The sequence below is a fragment of the Castor canadensis genome, chromosome 8, assembly GCF_047511655.1.
Source record: "Castor canadensis chromosome 8, mCasCan1.hap1v2, whole genome shotgun sequence".
Classification (NCBI taxonomy): domain Eukaryota; kingdom Metazoa; phylum Chordata; class Mammalia; order Rodentia; family Castoridae; genus Castor; species Castor canadensis.
In genome coordinates this window covers 57,949,857-57,971,936 of record NC_133393.1, presented here as the reverse complement: position 1 = coordinate 57,971,936, position 22,080 = coordinate 57,949,857, and the positions used below count along the sequence as shown (strand labels likewise).

General features: G+C 38.1%; 1 protein-coding gene across 3 annotated transcripts in view; it reads right to left on the bottom strand.

The window, feature by feature from the left end:
- Positions 1–22,080, bottom strand: part of Tmtc1 (transmembrane O-mannosyltransferase targeting cadherins 1) — a 253,495-nt gene that overhangs the window by 149,245 nt on the left and 82,170 nt on the right. The gene's annotated exons all lie outside the window — the stretch shown is intronic.

Below are 22,080 nucleotides of genomic sequence, written 5' to 3'. Positions count from 1 at the left end.
ACGACTGCAAAAGATCCAAGCCAAGACCATAGCCTCTGGAGCCAAACATCTGGCTTCTTATCCATTGTTCTCTGGCTTGCCATCCAGAGACCCTGGGCAAGTTGTTTACTTTTCTGCACATTTATTTCTCTCACTAAGAGGAATAATTGTATCTACTTCTCAGGAACGTTGTGAAGAGTAAATGAGATGATATATGGGATAGGACCTACCACTGTTAGCTATAAATATCATGATGCCTTCCAACACTAAGTAACCTCATCACTCTGACAACTATGTACTTACACTACTCATAGGGATGTACTTAAACAAAATAAGACTTTACTTTTGCCTATTTTATGTAATTTAAAGGGTACAATTGGTGTAGGGGTAAGCAGGATTGATGGCTGAAAACAATGGCTAGGATATGAATTTGAAAATATTCTGGCCTGTTGACATCAATGAAAAAATTCATAAGATGCCCCCAAAGCCTGGAAAACAGAAAGTCCTGGTCCAACCATCTAAGGCCAAAAAAAAGCTCATTGGACTTGGAGGAGTTCATGATGCATAACCTGTTCCCAGGAAACCCCTCCTATTTTCTAGGAATGAAAACCTGTGCATCTACAGATTCCAATAAAAGCTTATAATCATAAGACTTTTGATGCAGCCTCTCATTCTTGAGCCTGCCTCCTCTCCCATCTTGAGAGTGTACTTAGGCTTTGCTTTGTGTTAATACTGCTCCTGTTAAGTCTCCTCTATGTCTGCTCTTGAATTCTTTCTCTGACATAGCCAAGAACTTTCTGGCACTGACCTGGTAACCCAGTCTAGCTGACACAATGTCTTCTACTCAAAAAATATTTTCCTCCTAAACAAAGAGGTTCCCAAGGATGCTTGAGGTTAACTAGTTATTACAAGTTAGCAAAGTTAGTGAGTTTACCCATACACAACGAATAGCCTTCTCACCTGACCATGGTTCTAGGAAACAAACTACTTAAAGAACATTAACTTCTGGAGTGGCAGGAACCTGTGCAGACCCTGTATTTACCACAGCTCCAGAAATACACATATAAGATGTGTGATCAGCTGGCTTCCATAAAAAAGGGAAGTAAGAGAAGCTACCAACAAGCCCCGACTGAAAACATAAAGCAAGTCATATTCGCTTACATGCAAATCTCTACATTTTAAAGTAGAGGTAAGAAACTGAATCAAATCACATAATCCAACAAGCATTATCTCCCCTACTGATTTTTATTTTTTTCTTTCACTCCTTTTAATCCTATTTCTTCTCAAAGGATTTCCCTCAAAATTTGTATTTGATTTTTTTTTTCAGTACTAGGGTTTTAACTCTAGGGCCTTGCTCTTACTAGGCAGGTGCTCTACCACTTGAGCCACACCACCAGCCCAAAATTTGTATTTGAATGAGATCTCTTCATATGGGGGAATATTCTATCAGGACAGAAATTTTTTTCTCAAAACCTGATCGGGTTAGTGTCTCACAGACAAATATCCACGTTGGTTATTACTTACAAAATATGCATGGCTCCTCTGTTTGTAATCAATGTTTTGTAACTGCAGGGATACAGCAGCCTCACACAATGGCAGGTCTCTTCCTCCTCACTTTCCCTCACTTTCCTCTTCCTTTCTCAAAAATCTTGAGAAGTGATACATGCTCAGATCTGACTATTCAAATGCTTAATGAATGGCAAAAATGAGGAGCCCCCCCAAAACAAACCCCACAAATTAGAGTTGGCTACTACTGACCTTCGAAATGGATCCATTCGTAAGCACTACTTTTAAATCTTTCTTCTCCCAGTAGAGAGCTTAGCAAGTAAGAAGCCCAGGTGCATTGCTGCTGTCCCAAAATGAGCTTACGGGATTCCTAAAGTTGTGTATAAGATTTCAAATGTGTTTGCAACTGTGCATTTTTCTGAGGGAAAGTTGTTGACTTTGATGTTCAATATTAACAGGGTCCGTGATCCCATAAGAACAAAGCACTAGTAAGCATCTTTCTCACAGCTGTGCCTCTACTATTACTATCATTTTTAGGTCAACTCAACCAAGTCCCACCCTGGATATTTCTGCTTATCCAGGGTTAAAAGAAATGACAACAGGAAGTCAAAGGAAATGAATGACAGAGCAAGTCAGAAAGGTGCTAGGGAGGACTGGCGTGGAAATAAACTGAACAAGGAAAAATGCTTCCTGGTGAGGGGGTGTCAGGCTGTTTTTGGAAGCTTCATTTCTCACATTCCCTCTGTTGCTTATTTATTTCAACATGGCAAAAAATTAGAAATGGTTTTCCTCTCCATAGAACAACAAACCACAGAGTTTAAGATTTTTTTTCAATGTTAAACTTAAATGAAGTCCCCAAACTGAAAGCTTGCTGTTATTTCACTGATTATACTTATAAAGCATTCTCTGGTTTAGAAATTCTTGGTGAAATTCCATTTCCTCAAGAAGTTAAGCTAAGGGCACCAGATAATTTACTCTTAAAATATAACGTCCCAAAGCAATGAAATGGTACAGAGATCAGTGGTTGAAAAACCAAGACTTCTTGTCAAGACTTCTATTTACAGTTGTTAGCCCCACAGTAAATGGTAATGTAAGTCAAAATGACATGGTGCCCTTTTTTGAGAAACAAAACTTGTCCAGGTCAGCCAAGTTCAATTAGGGAGCAGCCAAGGGCTGATTTCGTTGCACCTTTCTTCCTCTTCACCCCCACATCATGGTCTATGTGGTAGAAGTGAACAACAATTAAAAGTAATAATCATATTATTATTATTAGCAGTAATAATATGACTGACAATATGTGCTAAACACTAAGTTATTTAAGTGTAACAACTTATTTGCTATTTATGATTTAATGAGGAAGAACATTATTTGTTCCTTTTTTATATAGAAGACAAAAACCAGAAGTAATAATGAACTATTATATCTGATTTCCTCACCTACACATTTCAACCATGACAAATGCCGTTACTAATACTTTTTAATTTCAGTCAGGTTTTCCTTGCAGAATCAGAGAGCATGCCCACAAAAAGCCAAACCACTGAGGAACCCACTAGAAAGAGAATCAAGGGCTCAGGTTCTCTCTTTTTGTTTCCATGACTTGGAACGAGTCTATAGGAGCCATCTCCTATACACTTTCAGCAATGATATTGGGCTAAATGGTTTCAAGGTCCTTTTCAGGTCTAAAAGATTATGATCCTTGGATGTTTTCATCAATTAATGACATCATATATGACAGAAGACAACCAGAGACACTTACCAAATTTCAAAAAAAGTAATGTCCAGGATTCAGAGGGAAGCAAATGCTAGCTGATCCTCTATTCTGAGTAGACCTTTGTAATATGTAGTTGCATATTGCTACTGTCAAACAATGTATTTTTAAGAACTTTGAATTTTTGCCAAATAAAAATAAAAAAATCTGAAGTAAATTTCCTAATTTATTGCTCGCACATACTCCACATTTTCTGACCATCAATATCCACTTTCTCTGTGATTATGTTCAGATTCTCAGTTAAAAAGTGACTTCTTCCTGAAGTTCTTTCTGAAGTTCATCTTCCACAGTAACTAAATCCTCAAATCCTACTGAGAGACTTAGAGACCAGAACAACGAGCCACCGAAAATCACCCACCCATCACCTTCAGAATTAAATGAATGCTTATTATTATAAGTCACTGACATTTTTTTAAAAACAGAAGTACCATGTCAATAGACACTTAATACATGTGACAAAGATTCTTTGTTTGATCAAACTTTAGTCAGGCTCTGGAAACCTCCCCAGGTCCATTTGTACATTTTCTTGTGAAATCCAGTTTCAGCAAGAACCCTACCAAGGCACTTTAGCAAAAGCCCCCAACCCCTGATGTCTGATCATCCTACATATCTGATCAGGTTCTTCATCTTCAAGCATCTCCAGGTGACGTCTGACCTCCTTGGCCTGACTTCGGCAAGAATCCTGCTAGGTCTATCCCCTCTTATTCACAGTATTTTCTTTCAGTAATTTTCCACCCCTTAACTTTTTCCCCATCTTGCTCCTAGGCTATAAATTTACACTTGCTCCCTCAATATTCAGAGTTAAGCCCCAAATCTCTTTTACTACAAAATTCCATCATAGTTTAATTCCTGTATCTACTGCAATAGGCCTCCTCTACCTTGAGTGAGTCTTCTTTAGCATGGTTTAACAAGTATAATGTGAGTGATTTTTTTCTTTTATAAATATAGAAAGATGACCAATAAAAATTTAGTGGCCTGAATTGAATCTTAAGAATTTTTATCTTGCCTCCTCTCAGTCCCTTGTTTTGTTCTATGTTTTCTTCATCTTCTAATACTAGGCTGGGTACAAAGTAAAAATGTTCACAGTTTGGAGTGTGGAAAGTGTGAAGAAGAGACATAAACCCCATTCCCATCCTCCACCCAAATTCAACCCCTGCTTAAGGAGGTGTGGCAGGAATAAAATACTAAGACTCAGGCAGAATGAGGAAGGAGTCGTCATCGGGGCCTAAGGAATACTAAAATACAAAACAGGGAAAAGCTTGGGAGGTGTTCTGCACATGAAATTCAAACCGTGGTCCAAGGAAGACACAACAACAACTCAATAAGGTCCACAAAAATGGAGACAGCCAATTAAAAGTAACCTAACCCCAGGTATAAAACATACTCTAAACCCTGTCACAGTGGGCTCTGCTCCCTTGTCTAGCTGCCTGCCATTGTCTTTCCTTTTAAATAGTATCTTAATTAGTCTTTGCTTTTCCTACTCTCTTGCCTTGTAAACTCTTTTACCAAACCCACAGCTCTGAAATCCATGACAGACAGCACACTAGAGGAGAAAAACCTTTTGGGTATTATCACTTTACTTATCTTAAATCTTGATAGTTTAAATGAATATTATATTAAGACTTTCTAGCCCTTCAGAATCTATACATCTGATAACTTTTGCCTACATGTCAGCCCAGGTGGTAAAATCTCAGATACAATGAATTGCTCCTGTTCAGCATTATACCAATAAATTGCAGCTATATCTGAAATTTCTTCTAGAACACCAATCATAACTAACTTGCTTTTGTTCTTTCAAGGTAATGAAGGATATTAATCAAGAATCATATATTCTGAAAAAAGAATTTGAATTCAGAGCCTTTAGAATAAGAATTTAAAAATACTGCTTTGCTTTGAAACACAAGAGAAAAAGATATCCCAATTGACCAAAAGATAGCAAAGACACAGCTAGCATTAGGAAAGATTATAAGCTTACCAAAAACAACAAAAGAAATTTAAGTGTCTACGGGTTCCCTCTTTAATGCACTCTCCTTGAACCCATAAAGGACCTCCTCTAAACTTTAATAAGAAAGGCTTTCTACAGAGGAGGAACAACCCTTGATGTGTTCTTCAATATTTGAATGGAGTTTCTGAAGTGAAGGAGCTAAGCACTCTAAGAAGACAATGATGCATTTCTTAGGTCATCTTCTCAGAAGCTCAGATTGACCTTCGATGTCCCATACTATAGCTCTGGTAAATTCTTCTCCCAGAAATTTTAAATTCTTAGCTCTTCATATTACTAACAGCAAAACAAACATTTACTTAGTGTACCATACATGAAAAGGCAGAAATAAAGACTGAGAAGCCATAGGGAAATGTAATTTTAGTTCTGTTGACTATTCTGAAAATCAAAGATAAAACTAGAAAGAAACAAAACAGGTCAGATAGTTTTATGGGTGCAGAAAACAAACAAGTCAAGAAATATAAACTGGAAAGGTTAGGGTCCTTCAATGTGAAAGGTCAATGAGGTTAGGTTTACTCAGAAGATCCAATTTATATTCCTTCTACAATTAATTTAGACAGAGGTCCTGATTTTTAATTCTTTCTACAAGTAGCAGCAAAAATTCAGTTTTGGTAGTATCAGCCTTATCTCTCATCAACAGTCCCAGGAGGCCCACTTCCCTAGTAATGAATGTGTTACATATGTGCTCATCACCTTGCCTTTTAAATTTCATACTAGCCCAGCTATAATAGGGATTTAAAAGCTGCTTTTGCTAAAAGCATTAACTCTTCACTTGGGCCTGCAGATGGTCAAAGGGGAACAAAATGCAAGATAAAAGCCTGGCATCTGCCTTCATTTTGTATCTGTCTCCTCTGCTACCTTAAACTCTGGGAAGCTCAACTCTGCACACAGATGTGTTAATCACTTGAGGAACATCTGTCTAAAACTGATAATATGAGGTTGATTAAGCCTATATTTACTACTCTTACTCATCCCTCTTCAAGGCTGAAAACATCAAGATAGGAGTGATTTAGGTATTTTTAAGATTCCAGGAACAGTAAGCTTTGTAGGCAGATCCACCCAAGAAGAAGCAATTATCCCATGGTGGGAATGAGGCTACCCCTTCATGAGATAATAACTTCACCAGAGCCAGCAGGATATCACAGAACCAGACCTGAGAAAATGATCAGCCAGACCACAGTCTAACTCAGACTGCTTAACTATGCATACTTCATACTCCCTGCTTTTGTTCCTTCCTCTAGTCAAACCTGAAGTTATTGTCAGTATCCCACAAAGCCAAGGTTGGGGACACCAGTTGTCCTGCTTCCCCTATGGCTGTACTTATATTAAATATATTAAGTTCCTACTTCAGCATGGTTTTGGGGACAAGTGGCTGGAACTGGTCTCTTGATACTCCCTGAAGTCAGCCTAGCCTCTGGCTTGGGATCCATAAGGAGCTCTGTGCATAAATTCGTGCTTGTCTACAAATGAAGCTGAAGGAGGTACTTACTGGGTATCTGATAGATGGCAAGAGTTAGAGGTGAGACCAAAACCCACATCTAGATCCAAAGCATTCTCCACTCTACAGCATAACAGTAAGGGAGCTGACATATTCAGCACACTTTCAATGCAGATGACACTGGGTCCCTGATAGATAGATGGTTCAGATTATGATTTCTTGATGGAACACTGATGCAAAAACAACATGCATTCTGTGGAAGCATACTTTTTAAATTATCTGGGCTAGCAATATGCAGTATGATACTCTCTCACGATGCTGGGTAGCAGCAGTGAGTTATATCTTCAGGGAATGATGACGCTCTATGGTGTGCCACGACACTGGGTGAAGTTGTACAGGTCAGGGGTTTAAAATACATTTACAACTTAGGCTACTTTCAATTTATGATAGTTTTATCAGAACCCCACTTTAAGGTGAGGGGCATCTATACTATTAACATGGTAACAACAGAGCAACTTCTGTCTTAGTTTGTGAAAAACATCACAGACTGGATAATTTAAAAAGAACCAAAATCTATTTTTTAGAGTTCTGGGAACTGGGGAGCCCAACATGAAGGCACTGACATTTGGAGTCTGGTAAGAGCCTTCTTTGCTATGTGCACACACAGCAGAGAACAGAAGAGCAAGAAGTGAACTCTCTGGAAGCCTCTTTCACATATGCACTGCCTCAGAAGTTAACCAAGTCTCCCATTCCCCACCTCCTAATACCACCACAGTGGAGATTAAGTCTCACACGAATTTTAGAGAGGATACACATTTATACTGGAGCCACTTCTAATTAATCAAAAGTGGTAAACTTCATCTTCAATGTATCCATCAGTTCACAGAGGTCTCACAGGTTTTTCAAACAAATGAAAGAACTAAGGCATTGTGAAATTTCTGAAAGGCCTTTCAGTCAGCTTTTACTTAAAGGGATATGACTCGGAAACCAAGAGAGAAAATACGGCAGAATGAGAACTGGCAGAGTGCCACCGCAACACAAGACATCCAACTAGCCTCATGAGACGAGCAGTCAACAGCAATGGAGAGTGGACCCATAAAGCCGCTCCAAGTGAGAATGAGGCTGACACCTGGGAAGATGAGAAGCGAATTATGTGAGAAGCAATAAGATATATCTACTGAGGTCTAGGATTGTGGGCAAGGCCAAATGGAGAAGTGCAAGTCCTAGTGCCAGCACAGCCCTAATGGCAGCAAAGTGGTGATCAGAAAGGCTGATGAGGCCCATGGTAGAATCTGTATTTATTGATTTCACTGAGTGAAGAGCCTTCAGCAAAGAGATAACCTGATCCAGTTTCCAACAGCTCAGCCACAGATCTACCTGATACTGGTAAAATGCCTACTTTTGAGGTCAGTAAACATCAACCCAGCAGTTCCAATGGGGAAATGGTGGACACCAGGAAGCAAACAACACCTATGTTGGAAATTTCTGAACTATCAAATTCAGAAGCATAGGAGATGTTCTGTATCAAGCAGATAGACCTTATCATAGGAATAAGTGAGGAAAGTATGTGTTGTATTTATCTAGCAGTACAATTTTTGTGTTGAATATTTTCTTAATGTACTGTAATCTTTTGTTAGTTGGTCATTGATTTGAAATACATAAAACCTTTAACTGACCAGAGTGTTTAATTTGCCAAAATAAGAATCCTTTGCCAGAAGACACACATTATGAATATGTATAACATTTATGCATTTAAAAACTTTCAATTCGTTCTAACATGTACTCCTTGAGATATCTTTACAATTGGCAGAACAGAGAACACTGCTTCCGTGATCTAGACCTCCAGAGCAGTAGGTCTGGAGCCAGAATTGAGTATTCTGATGGACAAGTCAATGCTGCTTAGCTGCACAGTCTCCTCTCTGACTAGCATTCACCATGTGTTTTCTCTTATTTCTACCTGTACAAACTTGTTGTACACCAGAGACCTTACAGAACCCATGTGATCAAATCACTGCTACTTACAAATATACATTTGTGTAGGTATACAAGTAAACCTTAGCACTAAGAACAAAAACAGCCTAACGATGCTACAGTCATATTTTCTGAACCTCATTGGGATTTATGGGCTCATAAGTTCAAGTACAATTTAAGCTGGTGGAAAAGGGTCTTCAATATTAGGACTGTCTGGATAAAATGGCAAAATACACTTTAGGTCAACAATAACATAAAAGCTGCCACCATTTGGTGAATGCTTACTGTTTCCTAGGCATGGTTCTTATGCAATTTGTCCTTAGCACATTCCTATAAGATGGGCACTATTGATATTTTCCTTTTTCAAGTGGGAAACACACTGGGTCCCACAGGTAGTAAGAGAGGGGATTCAGATGTAAATCTAGCCTGTGCCCTTCACAATAATGTTCTGTTACCTCTCACATCATTGCCAACAAAATCTTTGTCTCCACCTCCCCAGGATGCTTAAAGTTAAATGCTATTCTCAGGTGTACAAACACATCGTGACAAAAGTTTAGATGGATAGGAATTCAGGAAACCAACACCTGATCAATTTAGAAAATGAACAAAAAGCCTGCTACGACTTCATCACTGTGAAACATGACAAGCTATTCACACAACAATATTTAATTTAACAAGAAAAATATTAGGAACTGAGTAATACCCTAGAAGCAATATATGGAAGGAATAAATGCATACATTTAACATTCAATAGCTAACATTTGCTGAGTGCACACTATGGACCAGAAACTGTTCTAAACATGTATTAACTCTTTAAATACATTCACACAGGGATAACCACAAAGATAGCTATTGCTATCTTCATTCCATAGATGGGAAGACTGAGGCATTTAAAAAGTGAACTGACTTGCCTAGGATCACAAAGCTGGGTAATTAGTAGGGCAGGGACTTGAACCTGTGCACTCTGTCCCAAGCCCACACTTTCAACACTACCCCACCGAACGTTTGAGAGCAGTATAATATTTCTAAATGACTCCTGTTGATGAAGCCTTCATTTTGCTCAGCCACTGTGGGGCAAGGTGTTCTTGGCCTGGCAAGAACACTCCCTCTCTCCTAAGCCTGCTCAGTCCTTACCTGGTATCACTGGGTACTACAGCTATTAAGAACCTGCAGGAGGTCACAGAGAAGGAAATGTGTCTGCTGCCTCCACCCACATTCCCAAAATTGACCCAACTCCTCTAGAAGCCTCAGTCCTTATGGCCAGCATGCCGGACACTGACTGGACCACACCGTGGTTTCGCCTGCATTTGCTGCACCTGTGTAGAAGGCAGGCCAGGCCAGCCCTGTTGGGTCTGTCTCTTCCTGACCTCCTGAACTTAGGCTGCGGGGGGGGGGGGGGGGGGGGGGGGTCTTGCTACAGATCCAGGTGAAGTAGATTTAGGACAGAGAGGGGAGGAAGTCTCATTTCAGCCTTTAACAAGTCACATCCTCCAGTTGAGCTTTTAATTAGAACCTCCAGCACCTTCCCTGCCCCAACCCCTCTTCACCCACACTCCAAAGTAACTCTCACAGCAACCGATGGTAAATCCAGAGGCTCTCACGCTACTGGCTTCATGCACTGGGTTCACTCAGGGGCCAAGCAGAACATTTGGCAGCGTGGGCTTCCTGCAGAAATAGATGACCTCCCTGTGATGTGGTCAAAGGCCTGCAGTTAAGGAGGCAGCCTAATAAACTAACACTGCTTGCAGGGAGGTAATCAGTGTGGGAGAAAAGAAACATCTGCTTGTCCCAAACAGACTCATCTGGAGACCAAATTCCACAGCACCAGTGCTGATGCCATCCAACATGAGGTGAGCTGTCAGAGATGCAGGGCTGGAAAGTGGCAGATCAAGTCATTCCCTCCACCATCTTGGCAAACACCTTGAAAATTCACTTTCCTACAAGCATTCTGCTCTTAAAGGATTCAAGTTTTGTTTCACTTTTTTTACATAGAGGACAAAAAAAAAAGGTGAAAATTGTGAGGCTTCAACTCAAGTCAACTTGATTTTATTTTTAAATTCTAATTCTCACTCACAGTGAAAGCTCCTGAGGAGAAATCTGTAACTAGGGTTTCAGAGGAGACAAAAACCACAGTGGATGTGAGCACAGAAAATACACAGCACACAATCATTATCCACACTGTCAGGGTTTAGTGTTTACATACAATGCCTATCAGTGTTACAGAAGTTAGAAAGTCATAATAGTTATGTCTACACAATTTTTTAAAAAGGCATGATTTGTTGAATTAAGTAATTTTTACAATTTTCTTCTAATTTCCTTTTAGAACTAAGGGTCTTATTTTAAATCATAACGTAAAAAAATCTAAGTACAAAAGTTGTCCAAGGAACTAGAAATTCCAATTAGTCACGTATTTTCACATTTTTAATTACGTTGACTCAAATTTTACTTGTATTTGCCAAAGACAACATTTAGAACCTAATTGTATGAAACGTGCTCTAGCGTTTGCTGTTTTCCATATCTTTGGGTTTGGAGTCCTGGTTGTCAGAGGGCTCTATAAGGACCTCTCGTGCCATGCTCCCAAATGACAGCATCCTTGACATTACAAGGATAGCAAGGTATGGTGAAATATCCACAGGCCATCGAGTCACACAGACCTGGGTTTGGATCTTAGCTCACTGAGTTACAAACTAGGAGACCAGGCAAGTCCTTTAACCTCCCTGGGTCTCAGAAGCCTAAGATGTAAGAAGGCCATAATAATTTCTACCTCACAAGGTTGTTGAAAGGATTTCAAGGAGATGATATACGGGAGTGGTGCATCACGACACTCGGCACCTAAAGGATCGCAAAGTGGACACGATTACAATTGCGACCAAAACACAGCTGGAAATACTGGAACTCTATGGCCTGTCCTTCATAACCACAAAATACAGAAAACAAGTAAGTTAAAGGGTTCATTTAGGACAAGAAAAAAAAGGATTTAATGACTCTTGGGCGTCTTCTAGGCCCCTCCTTCCTGGAAGGAGAAGGGAAAAGGAATAAAATATTTTCCTAGAAGATAAAGCTTTATTTTGGCTTTCACCCTTCTTCTGGTTCACTATGCTCCTTGAATTCAGTGTGGATACTGAAATCAGGTATTCAAATAAGTCCTGCAGGCTGTGCATATACAAGCGAGGGAGCTGAGCAGGAACAGACTGCTCGTGACAAGCTGTGTGCCCCGGCACTGGCTGAGCCTGCATGAACAAGAGTGGAGTGGAGGGAAGGAGGGGTTTCCTAATGCATCCAAAAGAGCGAAAGGCGTCCTCAGTCCAACCATCATGTTGTGCCATGCCGCAGCCCCACACTGCTTTCTCATTCACATACAGATCCCCACTGGCCAGCAGCAGCCCTGATCTGTTATTATTTAATACTCACTAGACAGTTTCACTGTTCTAATGACTGTCACAGAGACCTAATCTAATGCTTCTGTTTTCTTTGCAGCCAATTTCATTTGCTCACAGACATATTATCACACGTTGCTATATTTTCAGTCACTGGACCATGTGTGACGTAACTCAATGTTCAAATGAAGAGCACTGTTCTAACTCAGCTCAGTTTGCTTTGCATATTCAGCACAGTGCTCAAAACAGAAGGCATTTAATTCATGAAACTGAATTTTTTTTTAAATCCTAAGCATGGTCTTAACACTACATTTATAAACCCACTGATATAAGGGTTCAATTTGAGACATTTTGGGGTTTTGTTTTTTTTTTTTTGCAGTGCTGGGACTCAAACCCAGGGCTTCATACATGCTATGACAAGTGCTGTACCACTAAGCTACACCCATAGGCCTTAGGATTGTTATTTTGACAAACACATTTTTTCTGCCCTAAATTTAGTCAACTAAAAGTCTTGTGAACATTTTCCCACGTACAGTTTACATACCCCAGAGACTTTCATACGTAATGCTGGTTGCCCTCAAGGGTGACCAACCAGTCCTATTTGCTTAGTGCTGGGCCTTCATTGCTAAAACTGAGAAGGCTGGGAAAACCAGGAGGAGATAGTCACCTGGATGCCATCTTCTTCTGAGTGGTACAGAAGAAAGTGCTAAGGAGTAAACCAAACTTAAGTTCTGCAAAAGTCAAAGGAAAAAAAAGTTTCTTCTTCTTGCCCTGGACACACACACACACACACACACACACACACACGTGTGCATCAGGTCTATGACTTCCTGTTCTTGTGAGTGAAGTTTAGTCAAAACAAAGTGTTTCTTCTGGAAGACATCTATTAATTGGTTCAGCTTGTTAATTCTGAACAAACACAAACTTGAATTTTCTTACCCATGCTTTTCAGCTGTCAGATTAATCTTTTCATCTAACTTGGATGAGTCAATATGAAGTTTTGTCAAAATAGCAAAAGGGAAAGGAAGGGCATAATAAACACTGAGACTGCACAGAGCCCCCTCTATGTACAATCAATGTCATTGAAATTACTTGGTGTAGTGGACAATAAAGCTGCCTGGTTGATAGGTCAAAAGCTAAATTAAATCATATTTATATCACTAATTGTCAGGAATCTTATGGTGTTGATATTAAAATATACTATAATTTCTAAATAATGAACACATGGTACCTATTTAGGTATCAGTCTTAGCTGTAAACAACCAAAACCAAACATTCAAGCAAAACTAACATTCCATACCTCATACCTGGAATTTTGATACATTTATCTATTTATACTCTGCCACATGTATCAGATACTCGTTTTTATTTTTAAATAGTAGTAATAATTTAAAAGTTTATAAAAGTTTTCCTTACAGGTACTCTTTTTTTATCACCTTTCCCTTGTATGGAAAGTTCAATGACACAGGGTTACCTAAAATCATTCCCTTTCTCTTTAAACACTAAGGGTCTGATGTCCTGAATCCCATCATTACTATCACTTAAGTGAGTGATCTCTCACTCAAATAGAAGAATCACATTATGAAAGTATCATGAAAACTGAAGACTGACAAAACAATAGATTTTCATGATAAGAAAAACAAACTCCAAAATGAAACTTCTGATATGTCCTTTACCAAGTAGGAAACCTGATCCCTGCCATAGTCAGTAAGAGATCAATTTCTAGGGTTCTATCTACACTCCACCTCAATCCAAGGAAAGACTATGTCCAGTAGTGACAGATGGGCAGATCCATTCTTCAAGATGTGAAGACCTGGCAAGTGGTGCCATATCCATTTGGCTAGTGATTAAAAATCATGTTTGACTGCCAACTCCCTCACTAGCATTGTATGAAAACCTGACAGAAGATGGATGCCTATGGGCAGCCAAATGGAGCATTTCACAGACCCTCTGCAAGGATGCTTGCAGCCAGGTCACATGGGTGTGGACAGCTGGGGAATCATTAGCTCTTGGCAGAGCTGGCTGGTGTCCCACAGTGTGTGAGGAAAGAAAACATCCTACCCTCCCATGTGTTGGCTGAGGACCAATAATATCATTCACATCATGCCTTCAAGATGAGATGCAGACAAGGTCTAAGTCTAGTCCTTCTATGGAAATGGAAGTGCAGACAGGGACACATATATCTCCTTGCCTAAAAGCATTTACCATTCTGGGTCCTTAGGTTTTTCAGTTCTACCATAGAGAAAAGAGAATAAATTAATTGCACTCTAATTTTTCTATGCTTTTCTTTCTTAGCTAGTCAATCTGATGGATTTAGGATTGAGGTTACTGCAAATAAAAATAAAATTTGTAGCATAAATTACCTTTTTCCTGAACATCTGTTTAGTGTAGTGTGGGTTTTTGGGTTGTTTTTGTTTTTACCATATCTGAAGAGAACTAATAAGTCTACTTAAGACTTATTAAGTCTTAAGAGAGACTCTTGCCCTGAAGTTTTTTCTATATATAATATGTACTGTAAAATATTCATGGAACCAGAAGCAGCCCCAAAACAGCATGAATAAATCCTAATTGCATGAGCCATTCTCATATAACTACAGGATTTAATTCCTTCATTTTTCAAAAAAAAGAGCTATCTCTATCCTTATGCTATTCCAGAAATTTAATAAACTAGTATTTCTTAATACTCTATACCTTATCTATTAAACAACCTAATCTATTGGTTACAAATGCAAAACATCGTAGATGAACAGAAATTGCTTCTGAGCAACTAAAACTAATGTTTTAAAGCCCCAATGATCTGGTTTTCATCCCTAAAGCAAAATAAAGCCATACTGAAAAGCTGTGACACAGGGAAAACTCTGTTTACTGCTCACAGACACTCCTTTTCCTGAGCAACAGTTCCTCTGCCTTGCTTCTGGGTAGAGATAGCCATGGATGGAGTCCCAGCCAAGGGATGGCGGTGGAAGTGAAAGGCATCACTTCCAGGCCTAGCCTTTACAATCTTCCCATACCATGTGAACACCAATGCTGGCTTCTCTTTCCACTTACTGAAGACAATCATGGTGACCTGCAACCATTGCTTGAAGATGCAGAGCCACAGACAAAGGAAAAATGGGTTTCTGAATCATAATGTGAAGGAAGGTGAGCTTCCCACCAAGTGGGAACATTTATTTCAGAAGTGGTGTCAATAAGAAATAAACTTACATGGCATGTGAGCCGCTGTTCATGACTATGATTGTCTTAACAAAGATGTCAACAGTATTGAGCAGTGGCAGCTAAAAACAGGGGAAGATCTGCAAATCTGAGATGCTCAGTATCACATTATTTGCAAATATTACACTAAGAAAATAATGATAGAATATAATGTTACCAAGGGGTTCCATGAGAAAGAAGGTATCCCGGACTGCTCATGAGAGGGAAAATTTGTATGTCTCTTGCTAACATTCAACAAACCCTAAAATGTTTCCTCAACTTTTAGCAATCACACTCCACTATTCACAGTATTGCTCTAATATCAATTTCCTGTTTTTGACCTTGTGGTAGAGGTATATACAATGTAACCATTGGGGCAACTGCTTAAATGGTACAAAGAACCCCTGTGACATTTTTACATTTTCCTGGGACTCTATAAGTATTTTAAAATAAAAGAAATTTAAAACAAGCTAACCTAACTGCATAGCCTGTCTTTCCCCCTGTGCCACACTGCTTCTTTACAGAGGAACACTAAACTCGAAGCATGAGCAGGTACTCAAGATCACAGCCTTAGCATCTGCAGTGACTTTGCTATGGAGGAGAGATTGGTACAGCCAGGGCTTGCTTACTCTTGTTAGCAACTGAATTACCCCAACTTCTGATATCCTTACTTTAACATAACCAGTTTTGAATTCAATTGTTCAGAGGCCACTGAAATCAGTAGAAACGGAGTTTTAAAAAGCAAAGTCAAACTTTGCTTTCCCAAAAAACATCCAGAAGCTTAATATAGAAAGAAGAAGTATAAAATTGGGATAAACACTATTATTCTAACCCACAGAAAAGTAAAGTAGGGGAAACTTTCAGACATCTGAATCCAAATTATGCTCATCAAACTCCACAAACGTTTCCATAGCAAAATATGCTTTTATAGACCTATATGTGTGTGTGGAGAGGTATATAAGGAACCTGTAGTCAATTGTGTCTAATATAAATAAACACTAAATCATGGTCTTTCTTGCCAGGGTACTTCTGGAAAGTGCTGCTAAATGTAACTACATAATTTTCTCTTTTAGACAATCCAGTAGTTTACAGAAAGCAAAAAATCCAACAGGAGAAGAGTAATAAAAAGAGTGTAACATCTTAAAAGAAGCAAAGCTGGCAACTAGCCTCTCCTAATTAATAAAGAGTTGTGATGTCTTCATAAAATACCAGCCTTATAGCTAAGCTGAAAATGTTTTCTTTCTTAGCACTTTGAATAGGAGGAAAAACAGTGTTGATGGGACAGAAAGATTAAAAAAAAACACCAATTAATTTTTCATTTTTTCAAATTCTGGCTAAAACAGAATTTCCAGAGTAGTTTTAATGATACTGACTAGTTAAAGTGAAAGACTAAAGCTGAACTGCAAATGCTTGTGGACTCCTAACAGCTTGAGCAAACTATTGGTAAAAGATCTCAGAAAAATTTTTTCAATTCAGAGGATATTTAGTTTATTGCATGTAACTGTACACATCATATCCAAAGATGACAATTTTAACAACAAAAAGGTAGCTTTCTCTTTTAATTCATATCTGATTAATTTCCTAATGTTAAACAATACTGAAACTAGAGTTATCGGGAAATGTTTGTTTTCTTCGAATCCTTTTTCTCCATCTTTGGAAGATAGGCTCATCAGACTTTGGTGTGAAATGATCAGATCTCTGGTTCTACTTGAGCTTGGGCATGCTTGCCAGCATCCCAGCTCCTTGGGCAGCAGAAGTAAGAGCTCTAGGCCAGACTGGGAAAAGTTAAGGAGACCCTGTCTCAAAAACAAAGGGCTGGGGGTATGGCTTAAGTGGTACAGCATGCAAGGCCCTGGGTGGTTTCAATCCCCAGCACTACAAAAACAAAACAAAGCAATCTCTGTTCTAGACTAAGACAGAACTGGGTTCAAATACTGACTCTGCTACTACCTGACTATGATCTGCACATTGTAGTGAGGATTAAATAAGAAACAGTGAGAACCCTTAACACAACACACAGGATGCATACATATATGGTGATCATTATTATTTTCTATTATTTGTTACTTAAAATAACTAGTTACGGTGAATATGGTTTTTTCCAACATAATAGTTACATAGGAAATGTGCTAACATGTCCCTTGTTCAGATGTGCTATGCTATTTTTAATAAAACTTCACACTTTTTCCCCTTTCCACTACAAACAGTGCTTTCTACTACCAACCTAAGAAACTATTTTTTTTGTAATAAAGAGTAATTGAGCATAGGATGGTAAGACCATATCTTTCCAATATTCATTTTTATTTTTACAATTAAAATATATTCACCATCATTGTAAATAATACCTAGTTCAAGTATAGGAAAGAGTATCCTAACTAGCTACCCAACTACCATTCAGTCCCAAACAGCAGACTAGAAGAAAAAAAGAGAATGAGAAAACTGTGTGGAGTCACCACATCAACCCTAGAACGTGTTTGTCCAGACTTCATTTAAATGAGAGAAAAATATGCCACAACCTTGTTTACTCCACTATTTTTGTTTTGTTTTATTTTGTATGGCAGCTGAACCTAAATCCTACCAAATATACTCTTTCAAGTTAAATACCTGCAATGTGGCTGGCTCTGGACTCTGAAGTTTATTCTTTCTTTTACAACTTTTATAAAGTACACAGATGAGAAGACTGAGACAAATTTTTAATACTTCTCTAAATAGTCAGAACTTAAAACTTATGATGCAAGTCAGAATGTTTTAAAATTATTAATTACCTTCCGGGACTGTTAAGATAGATGAATGAGTAAATGTGTCCCTTTGTCTATTTTGGTAATTTTTGCTCCATCCTCTGTGGAGGATTCTGTTCATCTAGAAGTCAGTAATTATCAATTGTCACAGTAAGTACAATTAAGCTACTTAAACCTTCACATCTCTATTGCATTGTGACAACTGTGTATTCTTGAAAATGTTGATTATTATGGGGTAGACCATGGCATATTCAACAAAGCCCTTTCACTTGAACAGGATTGCATCTCCCAAAAGCCACATCCACACTTGCATCTCTGATCCTTCTTTCTATTCCAATTATGTAACAGAATGAATGAAAGTCAATGAAACTCAAAATATCTTTTGAAACCAATTCTTCCTATACTGTAATTTGCTCAAGTAAGTATCATAAAAAGAAAACTGATTCATCCTAGAGCCTCTTAAGAGAATTTTTTGTAATATGTGGTTTAAAAAGGGCTTGGTAGCAAATTCAGAGAAAGAATAATGACTCAGAGGATAGAACTATTGCCATCAGAGCATTCTTTGTTTTAAACGTATTCCTTTTCTTATGAGCTGAGATGGAATGAAAACATGTTATTTGCATCTGAAAATGGGCTAAACCAAGCACTAGACAGTACATGAGATAAGAATTTCAATTTATTTATAATCTCAATTACTAAAGGTATATTGCTTCAGCATCTCATATATGAGGTGTGGCAATGTTTTTTTTGCTTGATTCATAAACTGGCACTAATGGAATTTTCAAAATAAGAGTTTCTAAACAATATTAAGGAATTGTAAAATAGATGGAGAAAGTTTATAGCCAAGAACACTTAAAAAATATAACATTTCTTTTTAACTCTGGACTCTTAACCAAAACTGTAATCACAGTGCTTGATTTTCATAGTTCACATATACACACAGGTTAATCTAGTGGTAAACAGAATTAAACACTGAAAACTGTTTTCCTATTCTTCGACTTTTCAACATTGTCCTTCAAATATAAACACATTCTATTTTACTACATTTTGAGAAAAATCTATCTGCCACCCTTTGAGATCAGGATTGAACAACTGTTTTAAGATGAGAATTCTAAGATTAAGATTCTTTATAGTAACTGTCAAGCTGATCATCACCTAAAGCCAGAACTAAAGAAACAATTTCCCAACCGTTCAGATGTTACACATGCAGGGGAAACATCTTGGGGAGTTTCATGAGACATTCTAAGTTATGTGGCAACAGTGCACATTCCCAAAAAGTAAAAACCAAAACTACCCTCCAAAATGTTGTACTGGGTGTGAGATGAAGAGGACAGAAGTAAAGAAAGGGCAAGTATGAGTAGACTGTACAAGTGAAAGTGTACTAAGAAGGAAGATAGAACATGAAATTTGATATTATTTGGTCAACACTATGAGGGCCAGTTGGATGTAAGTGACCATAGATGACTTAATTGTCCAGGAGGAGGCAGATCACTATAGGAAGGGAGATACCATAAAGACATAATAAATCAAAGAAAGGCGCTATGAAGAGAGGAGAAAGTTCTCTTTCTATACAGACTAGTCAAGTATAACTAATAACTCAAAAGGTCTCAACTCGTAAGCACATTCACGTGTAAATCAATGACCTCCATATACCGTTTCATTACAAAGAATGCTCAAATTGTTACTAAAGTTTTTACTATGCTCATGGCTTCTTTTTCCCACTCATACTATTATGAGAATATGACCTGGCTTTCTAAGCAATGGAATTTATTCTTTTTAATAACTTCTTCTTCTCCTCCCGTACTCATAATCACATGTCAACTTTGTTCTCACTTTGTTCCCTCAGCATCCTCCCAAATGTTAAAGAAAACTGACACAAAAGAATGTACAAAGTGTCCAGAAAAAGCAAATCTACAAGACAGATAAGTGGTTGCCTGAGGCTGGTATCAGCAGTAAGAATTGACTACAAATGCCCACAGGTGTCTTACTGGGATGGTGGGAAGATTTTAAGACTGGATTATTGCGGTAATGTTTGCACAACTCTATAAATCTATTAAAAACATTGTACTGTTCATTTTTAATGGTAGATGTAATAGACTATAAATTATACATTACAAATGAAAAAATACTCTATTTGTATCATTTTTATATGGTAGTGATAAATATTAGTCTGACAAGTATCTACTCACCAAATCTACTGTAAAATTAGAGAAATATTTTCATGAAAGAAAAATCTGGCAGCCTGGGCTTTAAAAGATTATTAAAATGCATAGGCAGATTCATAGCATGCTGAAGATTATATATTAGTTCTCCTATTATTTACAGAGCAGACTGAAATGTGCCCTTCATGTTGTACATTCCAGCTTAAAAACTCATCAAACTCAGAGCTATGGTTATTAATTACATTTTTGCAGTGCTGAGGAAAATTATATTCTTTTTATATATTAATAAGTATATCAAAAATAGCTTATACTTAAATAATGCTTTTACTGATAAATAAAGTGCTGCTTACAGCTTACCTACCATTAGCATTGTTCAGGAAAATGCTATATTCTACTCATGTTCCCATTCTCTATATGTATCTACACACCCTCAATGACAGGCTTTTTCACACTGTACTGTAATAGTCCATTTTCATGTCTCAAATACTACATTTGTCTAAGTTTATGGGAAAAGTGATATCACAGCTAACCTGAGCACAACTAACATAAAATTATTACTCAGTGAATCTTTGTTGAAAGCTACATGTGTTATTTTCCTACAGGTGCTGTAACAAATTGCCACAAACACGATGGTTTAAAACCAGAACAATTTATTTTCTCACATTTCTGGAGGCTAGAAGTTCAAGGTGGCAGCAGGACCACACTCCTACTGAAGACCCCAGGCAGGAACACTTCCTGCCTCTTCCAGCTTTCTGGTGGCTCCAGGCATCCCTTTGCTTCCTTAGCTGGGGCCCATCACTCTTCTCTGCTTCTGTCTTCTCCTTTGTGTCTGTCTCCTCTTCTGTCTTATAAAAGGACAATCTTGACTGGAGTTAGGGCCACTGAGGTATTCCAGGATGATTTCATTTCAAGATCTTTAACGTAATTATATTCACAAGACATCACTTTTTCCAAATCTGGTTACAGTCACGGGTTCTAGGAATTTAGATATGGACTTTTTGGGGAGCCACTATTTAATCCACTACACTATATAATCTGGCAGTTAATTTAAAAGTATTTCAAAGGCTTGACAATACCCATATCGAAATAAAGCTTTTGGGCTGGGGGTGTGGGTCAGTGGTAGAGCATCTGCTTAGCATGTGTGAGGCTCTGGGTTTAGTCCCTAGCACCACATTAAAATAAAATTATAAATCAGCTTTGACACCTCACTGATTTTCCTTTGACTGGGAAAATAATCCCCTTCCCTTTTTAAACCTTTATCTTCAACTAAATTATGGAAGCAGAATTTGTGATAGATTTGCCCATGTCCCATAGTGAAAAGAGGAAGCAACCTTTTCCGAGACTGAAATAAATAGAACTCACTAAAGTGAAACCCCACTGCACAGTGTGCTCCTATGCTTCCAGAGTTTTCCACATCATTCCTCTGGATTTATAACAGTTATTTTCCATGCCATGGAAAGCACCTACCACTTTCCAATGATTTTTGTCCAAAGGAGGTATATTTGAGTACTTCTTAGAGTAGTATAAAGTACTTTAAAGAGCTATAAAACAATATAAAAAGACATTTCCTCTTTATCTCAACATTTTATCTGTCTTTAGTACCAGAAGCATTGTTATCTCAGTCTTGCACAAGTGCATCAGTTTGTATTTGGAGAAAGGATGTAACCAGAAAAGATGGCTCTGAGTCATTACAGATGATACGATAAGAGTTTTACCGCTCTGATGCGCAAGAGGAGAAAATAACGTATTAATAAATGTCTCAAAAACGAGAATACATGGAAAAGACAGCAGCTTTTGAACCCTAACTTTTAGATGGAATAAGAACAAAACCAGTCAACCCCAATGACCCACCTGAAAGGTACCTTACCAATACTACAATACACTTGCTACCTATTTTCATATTGTTTTTTAAAGACATACTGACAAACTTACAGAAAATTCAAGGAA